Source organism: Triturus cristatus, chromosome 7 (assembly GCF_964204655.1).
Source record: "Triturus cristatus chromosome 7, aTriCri1.1, whole genome shotgun sequence".
Classification (NCBI taxonomy): Eukaryota; Metazoa; Chordata; class Amphibia; order Caudata; family Salamandridae; genus Triturus; species Triturus cristatus.
Window position 1 is genome coordinate 1,591,443,085 of NC_140590.1, and position 12,652 is coordinate 1,591,455,736.

General features: G+C 45.6%; 1 pseudogene; it reads left to right on the top strand.

Annotated features, from left to right (window-relative positions):
• The first annotated feature begins 12,021 nt into the window (after positions 1-12,021).
• On the top strand, positions 12,022-12,101 carry LOC146812450 (U4 spliceosomal RNA; annotated as a pseudogene).
• The last annotated feature ends 551 nt before the right edge of the window (positions 12,102-12,652 follow it).

The window sequence follows — 12,652 nt, forward strand, 5'->3', positions numbered from 1 at the left end:
GTGTGGCCCAGCACAACCTGTATCCAGCATGCTGCTTCCCTCACCACCATCCGGCCTTCTCCCCTCTATGGACATCTCCAACTCGGTGGATCCCTCCAGACCCAAGACCACCACCCTTGAATGCAACACCACCTGAACACCTGGCTGAACGATGGCAAGAATTTCCTGCTCTGTAAATATGTAATATATAATTGTCCTAGCCTAAACGCTGTTAAAATGTAATCCTGAGTGAATTTGCAATTTGTATATATTTATATCTCTAACCACTAGTATATGTAGTAGACCTTTGTACTTACTACCATTCCTATGTGATTTTAGAGTTTATCTGTTTGTATCTCTTTCTTGAGTGACTTTACAACTTGTACATTTGCAATTTTTTCCCTCCTTTCACTCCATTTGTATATACAATTCTAACCATTAGTATATGTAGTAGACCTTTGTACCTACTACCATTCCTATATAATTCTAGAGTTTATCTGTTTGTATCTCTTCCTTGAGTGACTTTACAACTTGTACATTTGCAATTTTTCCCTCCTTTCGCTCCACTTGTATATACAATTCTAACCACTAGTATATGTAGTAGACCTATGTACCTACTACCATTCCTATATAATTCTAGAGTTTATCTGTTTGTATCTCTTCCTTGAGTGACTTTACAACTTGTACATTTGCAAACAAAAAATCTTCCTGTTTATATCTTTTATGTAACTCATGTAATTCAAAGTCCGTAAGTAACGCAACTGGTTCTTTTGTAAAGCGCTCTCACACCTTCGGGTAATGTTCGCGCTATATAAAATCGCATTAAATAAATAAATAGACTGCACAATAAAGTTTTGTACAAGGACAAAGATCATATAAACCATGGGATGAATCCTCGTTTTTAGTGATTGGACTAATAGCACAGTTTGCTACTTCCATTTGACGGGTTGTACTATTACCTACACCCAAAATTGTACCCTCAGCAACTTTAAAAAAAAAAAAACAATCTACTGGTACGCGGTCTAGTTTCCCAGATGTCTGACTGTCAGAAGAAGCGTCCGATACGTTGTGAGTTGCTTGGTTACCAGGAAACAGCTCCGCAGGCCGGTGAAGGTCGGGCACCGACTTAGGTGTTGACACTGACGCAACACCTAAACTGCCTGCAGGATGATAGTAAGCTTCATTATTAGAAAACTGCTCAAACAATAGATTTGTTGTAGCAGATAATTAGTCATACAGAGACAAATGAAATCCCCAAGTCAGTTGCTTCTATGCGACAGAGAATGCGCATGGGTGACCTGACTTCCCTATTCCCTCTTATAGTAGATGACTTAATATGTGGATGTTTTCAGATCGAAGATGCATCTGGATTAAAGCAGACTGGATATGATGGTTTCCGATGATAATTATTTATATATTTATTTATAATGTTTTATATAGCGCGAACGTGACCCACGAGGGTATCAGAGCGCTTTACAGTATACAGTATAAAAACATAAGAAAAGAGAAGGAAAAAAAACAAGATGAGGTAGTATACAAGCATTTGACATTTGTCATTACGTACAGAAGGGGTGTATAGTATACGAATAACATAGATGACCCGTCTCCAGCGGGACATTGCCCTATATACAGTTATTGAGCATTAGGTGGTTGTGATAATAAACATACATATGATATTCTCCTTCAATCCACCATAGGTATGAGGGCTATGAATAATATAGGAGACCCGTGGCCAACAGAGCTTTACACTGACTATAGTTAATGAGCATCAAGTGGATGTGGTAATAAACATACATACAATATTCTCCTTCATTTCACCGGAGGTAGGTAGTGACATGAGGTTCGAATAGGTGACTCGATTACATTTCCGTTTCAATTCACTGTAATTAGGCCACTGCTACCTAGCGTGACTTCAGTCTGCAAATTACCAACACAGTCCATAAATTAAATTTGAATTGTAGTCATATTTTCTGTCCGCTGCTGTAATCCGTCAAAGTAAAAATCACATGGTGAAGTCTACAATAAATGTAATATTTCAGGAAGTCTTCATGACTAATCCCACACAGTGAGGAATTTCATTTTTTTCATGTAGATGTGAAGATTTGATTTTTGCAAAGAATTGTACAAGAGAGAACATATTTCTAAAATCTCTGAGCCTCATTGACAAAGATTTTCCCTGGAACAAATTGAGATATGGCTGTGAGCATCTCATGTTTACACCAATGATCCTTCGCCATATTCAGAAGTAATGGCACTGAATCCTAGCTGCAGGTGCCTGTAGGCTCTTCAAAATGCACTTGAGTGAATATCTGCTTCATGAAACCTCCGTGGGCTCCTTCGCGACCCCTGGTTACAGCCGAAATCTGACTACAGATCTTTTTAAAGTAAGAATGCTTTTAACTCATTGTCAGTGAAATTGCTCCCCCACCCTCGCAGCTCCACCATTAAGTGAGGCCTGCCCCTGCACTCTCGAGCGTTGGTAATCCTCCACCCGCAGGTTTCCCTGCGCATCATCCCTCGTGGTCCAGTGGACTTCTGTCTCCTTCCTCTCGCTCCACTCTTTCACTCATTTTCACTCGTTTTTCTACCCTCTTTTATTTTTCACCTTTCTGCACTTTTCTGCATCTCTGCTCTTTTCTGCTTTATTTCTGCCTTATTTACCCTTTTCCTTTACTCCTTATTTCTTCCCTTTACCTTTCCCCTCCGCTGCTGCCCCCGCGCCCCCCCCCAGCGTGAACGGTCCAATCCAGTTCCCCTCCCCGCTCCTGCCTCCCAGCTGTCCAGCCCTCCCCGACCCCAACTTAATGGTGGCCGTTGCGGGTACAGGCGAGCAAGGCCATTGACTCATTGTCAGTGAAATTGCTCCCCCACCCTCGCAGCTCCACCATTAAGTGAGGCCTCCCCTGAGCCCCTGAACTCTCGAGTGTTGGTGATCGAGGCCCTCCTCCACCCGCAGGTTTCCCTGCACCTTATCCCTGGTGGTCCAATGGACCTCTGTCTCCTTCCTTTCACTCCACTCTTTCACTCGTTTTCGCTCTTTTATTTTTCACCTTTCTGCACTTTTCTGCATCTCTGCTCTTTTCTGCTTTATTTCTGCCTTATTTCTCCTTTTCCTTTACTCCTTATTTCCTCCCTTTACCTTTCCCTCCGCTGCTGCCCCCGAGGCCTCTCCTCCCAGTGCCACCGGCCCAATCCAGCTCCCCTCCCCGCTCCCGCCTCCCAGCTGTCCAGCCCTCCCCGTCCCCTACTTAATGGCGGCCGCTGTGCGGCTGCGATGATGGCACGCCAAAGGCAACCCCATCTGCGCCCGTCTGCGACCCGACCGCGACCAGCGCCAGGAACCCTAGACCTCCCCACCTCCAACACTATGACCCAGCGGCACTCCACGCTCTCAACCCAGGCCACAACAACAACTGCAAGCTAGCATCACCAGCCGACGCCCAGGGACCCTTCAGCTGCCACCACTGCCGGCACACCAGCAGCACCGCCAAGACCACGGACCCAGTGCAACCCGCCCGCAAGAACACAACCGAACAGATGAGCCTGCAATGCATCCTCCTCAACGTCCGATCCCTCCACAAACATGCCACCGAAATCTGGGATCTCCTCGACAGCACCACCTCGGACGTAGCTTTCTTCACCGAAACCTGGACCAACACCACCTCGAGACCGGACATCGCCATCGCCATTCCCCAAGGATACAAGATCTCCAGGAAGGACCGCCCCACCCACCCGGGAGAAGAAATCGCCTTTGTCCACAAATCCAGCCTCCGCCTGAGCACACTCCCCGACGAGCCCACTGACCTGATGGAACACCTCCACTTCAAGATACTGGCCAGCCCTACCTCCACCCTCCGAGGAACCCTCATCTACCGACCCCCTGGACCCCGCGGACCTTTTGCCAACTCCATCATGGACATCATCTCCACGCATGCCATCGCATCCACCAACTACACCCTACTGGGAGACCTCAACTTCCACCTCGACAACCAACTAGACCCTAGCACCACATCCCTCCTGGACAACCTCCACAACATTGGACTCCACCAGATAGTGACAGAACCCATGCACTCAGCGGGACACACCCTAGACCCCCTCTTCACAACAGGAAACTCCATCAACTTCAGCCACACCACGAACTTCCATGGACTGACCATCGATGAGTCCACTTCACCTTCGGAACACCCCCCATCCACAAACACCAGCACCTGCTCCCACAAATAAACTGGGCCAGAATCACCGACGACCAGCTAACCTCATCACTCAGCAACTCCACCCCAACCATTGCGGAAAACGACGACCCCAACCCCGCAGCCCGAACCCTGCACAGATGGATCTCCGACAGCGCCAACACCATAGCCCCCCTCAAGAAAAACAACAACACACACGCAAAGAAGGCTAGCTAGTTTACCACCGAACTTCGATAGTCCAGACACACTTGCCGCCGCCTCGAGAAGGCCTGGAGGAACACCAAATCTACAGATGCCCACAACAACTTCAGAGTCGCCACCCCCACCCACCATCAACTCATCAGAAAAATGAGGAAAAAAGCAAATGAAGGCAGAATCTCCACTCATGCACACAACAGCAAAGAACTCTTCAACATCATCAAGGAGTTTGCCCAACCCACCAGCGAGTCCACCGACATCCCTCCCTCACAAGATTTCTGTGACAAACTCAGTACCTTTTTCCACCACAAAATCAAGAGCATCTACGACAACTTCGACAAAGACAACCAACACACTGAACCATCACCAACCAACCCGACACCCTGAAGCCAGAGATCAACAACTGGACAGCCCTCACCACTGAAGACGATGAAGTCAATCCACTCTGGGGCCCCCACGGACTCCTGCCTCCACCACATTTTCAACAGAGCAGCTGACACCATCATGCTTTGCTACACCATCAACCGCTCCCTGGCAACCGCCTCTTTCCCTGACGACTGGAAATACGCCGAGATCAACCCCCTCCTGAAGAAACCCTAGGCTGACCCCACCGACCTCAAAAACTACAAACCCATCTCCCTGCATCCGTTCCCAGCGAAAGACATCAAGAAAGCCATCAACAGCCAACTCGCCACATTCATCGAAGAGCCCAACATCCTCGACTCCTCCTAATCTGGCTTCAGAAAAAAACACAGTCCAGAAACCACCCTCCTCGCCGCAAGAGATGACATCCGCACCCTAATGGACAAAGGAGAAACAGCAGCCCTCATCCTCCTCGACCTCTCAACGGCGTTCGACACAGTCTCTCACAGCACCCTAATATGCAGACTCCCCGACACATGGATCCAAGAAAACGCCCTCGACTAGATCCGCTCCTTCCTCTCTGGCAGAACGAAGCGGGTCAGACTCCCCCTTTCCTCTCGGACCCTACATCAACCACCTGCGGAGTACCCCAGGGGTCCTCTCTCAGCTCTACGCTCTTCAATGTCTACATGGCTCCGCTCAGCCCCATCGTCAGAACCTACGGACTCAACATTGTGTCATACACAGACGACACCCAACTCATCCTCTCCCTATCCAACGAACCCAACACCACCAGACACAACTTTCGAGAAGATTTGGAAGCCGTCGCCAAATGGATGAAAAACAGCTGCCTACAACTAAACACCAACAAAATGAAAGTACTCTTCATAGGCCCAAACCCCGACGCCTGTAACAACACCTGGTGGCCCCTCGCCCTCGGCAGCCCGCCCACCCCCACAGACCACGCACGCAACTTGGGAATCATCCTGGACTCAGAGCTCAAAATGGACCGCAAGATCAACTCAGTCTCGTCCTCCTGCTTCCACACCCTCTGCCTCCTACGTAAGACCTTCAAATGGATCCCCCTTGAACACAGAAAAACCGTCACTCATGCCCTGGTCACCAGCAGACTCGACTACGGCAACGCACTCTATGCCGGAATAAACAAAAACCTCATCCGCAAACTACAGAACATCCAAAACGCTGCCGCAAGACTGGTCCTCAACCTGCCAAGACACTGCCACATCTCCCAGCACCTGCCTACACTCCACTGGCTCCCCATCGAAGCTAGAGTCACCTTCAAGATGCTCACCCACGCTCACAAGACCCTCCACGACAACAGACCAACATACCTGAACAGCCGACTCAAATTCCACGCACCCCAAAGGACCCTACGATCAGCCCAGCTCTCCTATGCCGTTGTCCCTCGCACCAGAAAGACCAGATTGGGAGGCCGCTCCTATTCCTTCCTCACGACCAAAGCCTGGAACGACCTTTCGCTCCACCTCAGAGAGACAACATCGTTCCCCATTTTCGCAAGAAACCTCAAAACCTGGCTCTTCGACAGACACCCTACTTGATGGACCGGAACCTGCGAACCCCCCAGGCGCCTTGAGGCTCTTACAGGTGAGTAGTCGCGCTTTACAAACACCTGCTTGATTGATTGATATTAATCTTTGCTAACTCTAGAAGGTGTGTGGTTTTACATGTTATCATTTATTGTTTTATTCAATGCTGCAAGCTGGAGCATTCATTACAGAATGTTTGAAAAGAACGCTCAAAGAGAAGTTAATGGTGGGAGAGGATGTAGCCTAATGGTTAGGGCGGTGGACTTCAAATCTGGGTCTCGGCAACGACGCTCAACATCCTGTGATTCTGGGCAAATCATTTAATCTCCCCGTTTCTAACAAAAATGAATGTGTCCTCGTGTAACGCAACTGGTGCGCATGTAAAGTGCTCTGATACCTGACTTTGGGTCAAGTTTGCGCTATATAAAAGTTTGAGAAAAAAAATGGTGACCATAGGTCCAGCAGTGAAGTTATGTACCAAGTTAGAGCATTTTTACAATATTTTCTTCCACAAATCTCGTGAACTTTTTTTTTTTTTTTAAATATAAAGGACACTGCAGGAAAAAAATAACGATGAAGTGGATTTTGTGGTGAAAATTTACACCTCACAGTTTATATTATTTACTAACTATCCTTTTCCTTTTACACAATAAAATCGAAGTCCCTGTCATTGTGAGCAAACGTATTTACTTGACTAGAACCCCAGTGAACATTAACACCTACGTAAGATGTTGATTTTTAATTAATATTCACTACCTACTCAAGTAGCAAAGTACTGGCTGGAAAAAAAACGCCTAGTGCCTAAAAAAAGGTAGAGGCACAGACCTTATTTTTCCAACCACAAAAATTCAATATCCAATTATGTGCTAGCCGAGATCACTATATGGTCGATGCTCATGGTATCTATTGCATGTGTATCTTAATGCACCCAGCTCAATTCCACAACTAACAATTTCAATCCAACCCACTTAATTACACTACACACCACATGCATACACTTCATAACACATAAGTAAAACATATTCTCATTTACAATGCCAATAGCACAATTAAATGCGAGACCTATTGCTTTTCTAATTCTTGTTGGAAAAAAGGTTTGTTATTCTTGTGTTGATTTTGTGTTTGCCCATATATTTAGGTGTCTTTTAAGCACCACCAACTTTTATCCACTGCACAGTGCTGTAATCGTCATTTGTTATACCTACAGATTTTTACCTTCCGATGGAATGTCCGAAATGTGTCCCTTTCTGATTGGTAGATGGACTTCAGGTGACGCCCACAGGAAGGTCCTTGAGGAGCTTGCTATTCATTGGTCACAACTCAATTCCTCAACAGTGAGAAGTGTTGATAGACCAACTTCTGTTCAGCTATGACAGGACGACATGAGTGGCGGCAGGGCTCTGAAATGTTGCGGGGGTGAAATTCCTCTGTTTGGCCATGGGAGGCTGCACTGACCCGCCATTTTACATTTTTTCAACACTCATATGTGTTTTTCCACGAGCGACTTTGGTAATCCTGTGATCCCAGAGGAGTTTCCCCTCTAACTCTATATATCAGAACTAGGCTGTCATGTCAGGGGTCACCCAAACTGAACTCCTTTTGGGAGAGTGGCTACTGCCCTCTACATAAACTCAGTCTATATGAAATGACTGTGGTGTTGGCATGTTTCTAGTGCAGGGCACAGGCCTTTTACGTGTACCCCATTGGACGGACTGCTTCCCCAGCGAGTGCAGTCTGGGATGACTACTGGCTTTGGCCTTAATCATGTCTGGGGGATGTAGGAAGGACGTGTTTGTACTGAACGTGCGTGCTTGAATGTGTGTTTGTCTGGTGGGTGCTGGTGCCCATTGGATTCCACATGTATGTGATGCACAAATGGTGGTCTACTTTGTGCAGGACTGCAGTTACCTTTCCTCGGCATGCAAGCTCGCACGTAGACATTTAATGCCTGAAACTAGATGAGGGAAGAAACCGACCTGATCCATTTGGGCAGCCAAGGTTTGCCCTGATAAATTAAACCCAACCATCTCCAATTTCCTGTTTATTTAATGGCTGTTTCCCTGGACAAAAGGCACCTCCAGAACACAGATTTATTCCTGAATCAGCTAAACTGGTCCTGTTGAAGCCAGTGTCGTATTGAGCGAAAGTAAACTGGTAAGCATTCAGAACTGGAAGAGTTTTTGAAGTTTTAAAAGCAGAAGAATCCCTGGTTGACTATGGCAAGCTGCACTCGTCCCGAGGGATATCAGTACTGTCCACCCCAGCTAGCACTTTGTTGAATGTTTGACCTTGACACCAAGGAGGCCCATTCATCAGAATCGAGAGCGAAAAGACAGAGTTATGGGTGCGACCAATGCGTGGCTGCCACTCTCCCTCCAGACTGGCTTAAGTTTGGGAAATCCTGTGGCATTGGCTTTCGGCTTGACCTGTAGGAAAAAGAGAGGCCTGCTTGACTGTGTGAGGAGCAGGACTGTGCCTGCCAGAAGGAGTGAACTGTTCGAAGGAAAAAGACCAGCTGATTGGAAAGGCCTAAAGTAGAATATTTCTACAGATCAATCAATCAATCAATCAGTACATTTGTAGAGCGTACTACATACCCGTGAGGGTCTCAAGGTGCTGAGGGGGGCGGGGTGCTGCTACTGCTCGAACAGCTAGGTCTTGAGGAGTCTCCTGAAGGCCAGCAGGTCCTGAGTCTGTCGTAGGCGGATGGTGAGGGTGTTCCAGGTTTTTGCGGCGAGGTGAAAGAACGATCTGCCGCCGGCGGTCGCTCGGTGGATGCGGGGGATGGTGGCGAGGGCGAGGTCAGCGGATTGAAGCTGGCGGTTTGGGGTGTAGAAGGTGAGTCGTTCGTTGAGGTACGCTGGTCCGGTGTTGTGGAGAGCTTTGTGAGTGTGGGTGAGGAGCTTGAAGGTGATCCTCTTGTTGACGGGGAGCCAGTGCAGGTCTTTCAGGTGGGCTGTGATGTGGCTGTGGCGGGGGATGTCGAAGATGAGGCGTGCAGAGGCGTTCTGTTTGCGTTGTAGTCGTTTCTGGAGTTTGGCTGAGGTTCTTGCGTAGAGAGCGTTGCCGTAGTCCAGTCTGCTGCTGACGAGGGCCTGGGTGACTGTCCACATATGAGAAGAGCCGTGAGCCCAGGTACTCAGGAAAAGCATGATCTGTGTCTGGTCGAGAAGCTGCTGTGTTGCCTAAGAAAGGTGAGCATGCTCTGTACTAAAGACACTATGCCTGTAGTCACCTATCTTCAGTTCCAGAAAATCTGCGTGAAATCTGCGTGAAAACATCTGAGTCATAAAAAATTATGTTTCTTCTGGAAAGCCTTAAAGACCTCTCTCTTCTGTTAATTCACAGTACTCTCTGTTAGTAATCCTTTTAGTTCTCGTTTAGTGACTGGAACGCATTTTTTGGGGTGGGCTGTGCTTTATCAAAAAAATAAACAACTAAGTAAATGAAGGTCACTTCTGATAAGATGAAAGATTACCTGAAAATATCGGATAACAGAGACCAAAGGGGTCAATGTTTACTTTTTTTCTATCACAAAGCTGACAGGCGCCATAATGACATTTGTACTCAGTACTTTGGCCAAGGATGCCCTAGGACCTTCTCGGTTTCGGTGTTGATCATAGTTTCTAAACCCTCCTCTCCAGTCTCCTTGTTTAAGTCTTGACTGCTCATCCTCCCCATCCCAGAAAGTTAAGATCAAATAGGGAGCACTTTGTTTTCTTCAATTGAAGTGCTAGTATAGTGCCCCGGGACACTAGTGGCAAATGACTTTCTCCACACACGGTACGGCTCAGTAATCTCTGACTCCCCCACAACCCCAAGAAAACACCTCATAGGTTAATAAGAGTTGCAAAAGCAGGGCTCCTTATGGATATGCCCCCATTTTTTCCATCAGAATCTGGCCTATTGTTGCCAGATCTAAACTTTTTGGCTGAAGGGTAGAAGGAGGACAACTCCTGTACAAACGGAGGTAATTTAGGCACTGGGATGTTCTCATAATTAGAAGGCTCATGAAAAAAACAAAATTTCTAGGTAGCAGTGAATTTAAATTAATAGGTTTAAATAGGAATCTGATCAATTGAAACAGTGTACTCTCACAGAAATAAAAATATATGAATCTTTTTATTAATTTTAGATAAAAGTCTGGCTATGTGTACATAAATATACTGCAGACAGGTCACATGAAACATGGACAAAACAACATAAAGCAATCATAATGACAAATAGTGATACATAAAATCAATACTTAGCAATATATACAATACAACACAAAATGTCTTGAGAAACAGTGAAAGATGATTTTTTTCAGTAGAGCGATGTAATTTTCTAAATTAGAAGGTTCATTTTCCAATTAAATGGGAATCTGGGCATGACTTTCCATTAACCCACAAAACTCTTTTCCACAGCTGTGAAATATTTTGTAAACATCAGTGATATTTTTATTTATTTGGACTAATACTATCTGATGATCTTCAACCTGGCAACATTTATGTGGAAATAATATTGCTAAATGTTATACATTTGAACATTTGGTGGTGCGCGATGTGCCTACGTATTTCGTTTTATATTTTCAGCTTTCTTTTCCGTATGTTTTGGATCACACATAAGATTACAGTCTAAGAATAATTGACAAGGTATTTAATAACCAATCCAGCCTGCCCATTTTCTTGCCAAAGGAAACCAATCTCCTGTCCAGTTTTACCAATACTTATTCTGGACTTTTCACTGCAACATTTAGGAACCCCCTCCCCCAACTCCTCCTTGATTTTGGTGCTATCCAGTGTCATTTTAAGATTTTGGTGGCCCTGGACAAGAGATATTTTGGGGCCAAACAAATCAGAATATTATTACCAATCTCCTACTAATTCCAGTATGCATGGAGCCCAACATTTCTAAATGACATGTTAAATTTTAACAGGGTCACACAAAAGTAGCAAAAATATGTCTTGCTCAGAACCGCAGAAAGCCTTAAGATGACATTGGGTAGAGAGGCAGAGTCAGAGGTAGTGGTAGGTAGAGAGGGAGAGAGGTTTAGATAGAGAAACAGACAAAACGGGTCTTTAAAAAAGAGAAAGTTAGTAGTCCCGGAGGCCCTTGGAAGGTGGGGGCCCTGGGCAATTGCTCACTTTGCCAATACTTTAAAACGTCTCTGGTGCTACCCATATCTAATCAACCTAATATACTATTTAACATATCCAAAATGATACATTTGAGCATCCATTTGCACAGGAGTATATACAGTACATTCCCTTTGACTCTCAAACAGTATCTTGCGCCATGGTGAGGGCTGGTATAGGGATGTTTTTATACATAGGTCACACAGGCTGTCTCCTAAGACCCTGTGTCGAAGCAGGGGTGTCAGCCATGAACCCACTCATTAGAGGAGTAGTTCCCTGGGGGTCACATTAAAGCAGGTACCTCGCCTAAGGCATCAAAGTACCCTGTGATGGCCCTACACCCAGAGAAGTACACCAGTCATCTGTATACATTTCAACATTCTGCAAAGGCTCAGAAGAAATCGTCTGCATTCATTTTAGCATGTCTTTCTTTCTTTTTTTACTTTCATTTTCAGTCAGGGGTCATTAGGACAGCTGTAGAACACATTTTAAATTGTTTTCTTCTTTCATTTACTATTTAAAGTATGTACTTTTGTGTGGATAATGCCTGCTTTAAGTGATTTTTCTAATTGTTGTACTGGCTGAGACATTAAAATACCAGTCATAAGCTTTGCGCAGTGGCAGCATCGTAGCCAATGCGGTCTAACCGAGGCGCGATTATTGCTTATTGAAAATAATAGTCATGCAGCATAGAACCGGCCAGGTAGCGACCCTATATGTGCCACAGTTAAGTATCATTCATGCTGCATCATTGGTCAGTAGTCACAGCTCTGACATAATGTTCCTGTGACACAGGGCCAAGCCAGTGCAAAGTGTGCACGGTGTCATGGTTAGACCTAACCTGACAGTGCAGCTATCTGCAAGTCTTGTTGTTACCAGCTCTTTTCAATCTACACAGAGTGGGCTTTGACTCCACCCATAGGAGTATGACTCTCCATTTGCTGTTTGGCATTATATTACACCTCCTATGGAGTGAATTGTCATGCATAGAAAAACTATTTTACATCTCAAAAGTACATGTTTATCTCAGCAGATGCCTTATATATAGAATGCAATTGATTTTGTTTTTTTCATCAATACTGGTTTTTTAAATGTTTTAGTGGGGACTATAATTGCAGGCCATCTCTTTTATGACCAGGATATCGAATGCAGCAATGCTTTTTTGTTCTGGTCTAGAGACAGGATTTGGCTGTCTGTTGCTAAAAAAAACCTCTTATGGAACATACCAAAAGCATAC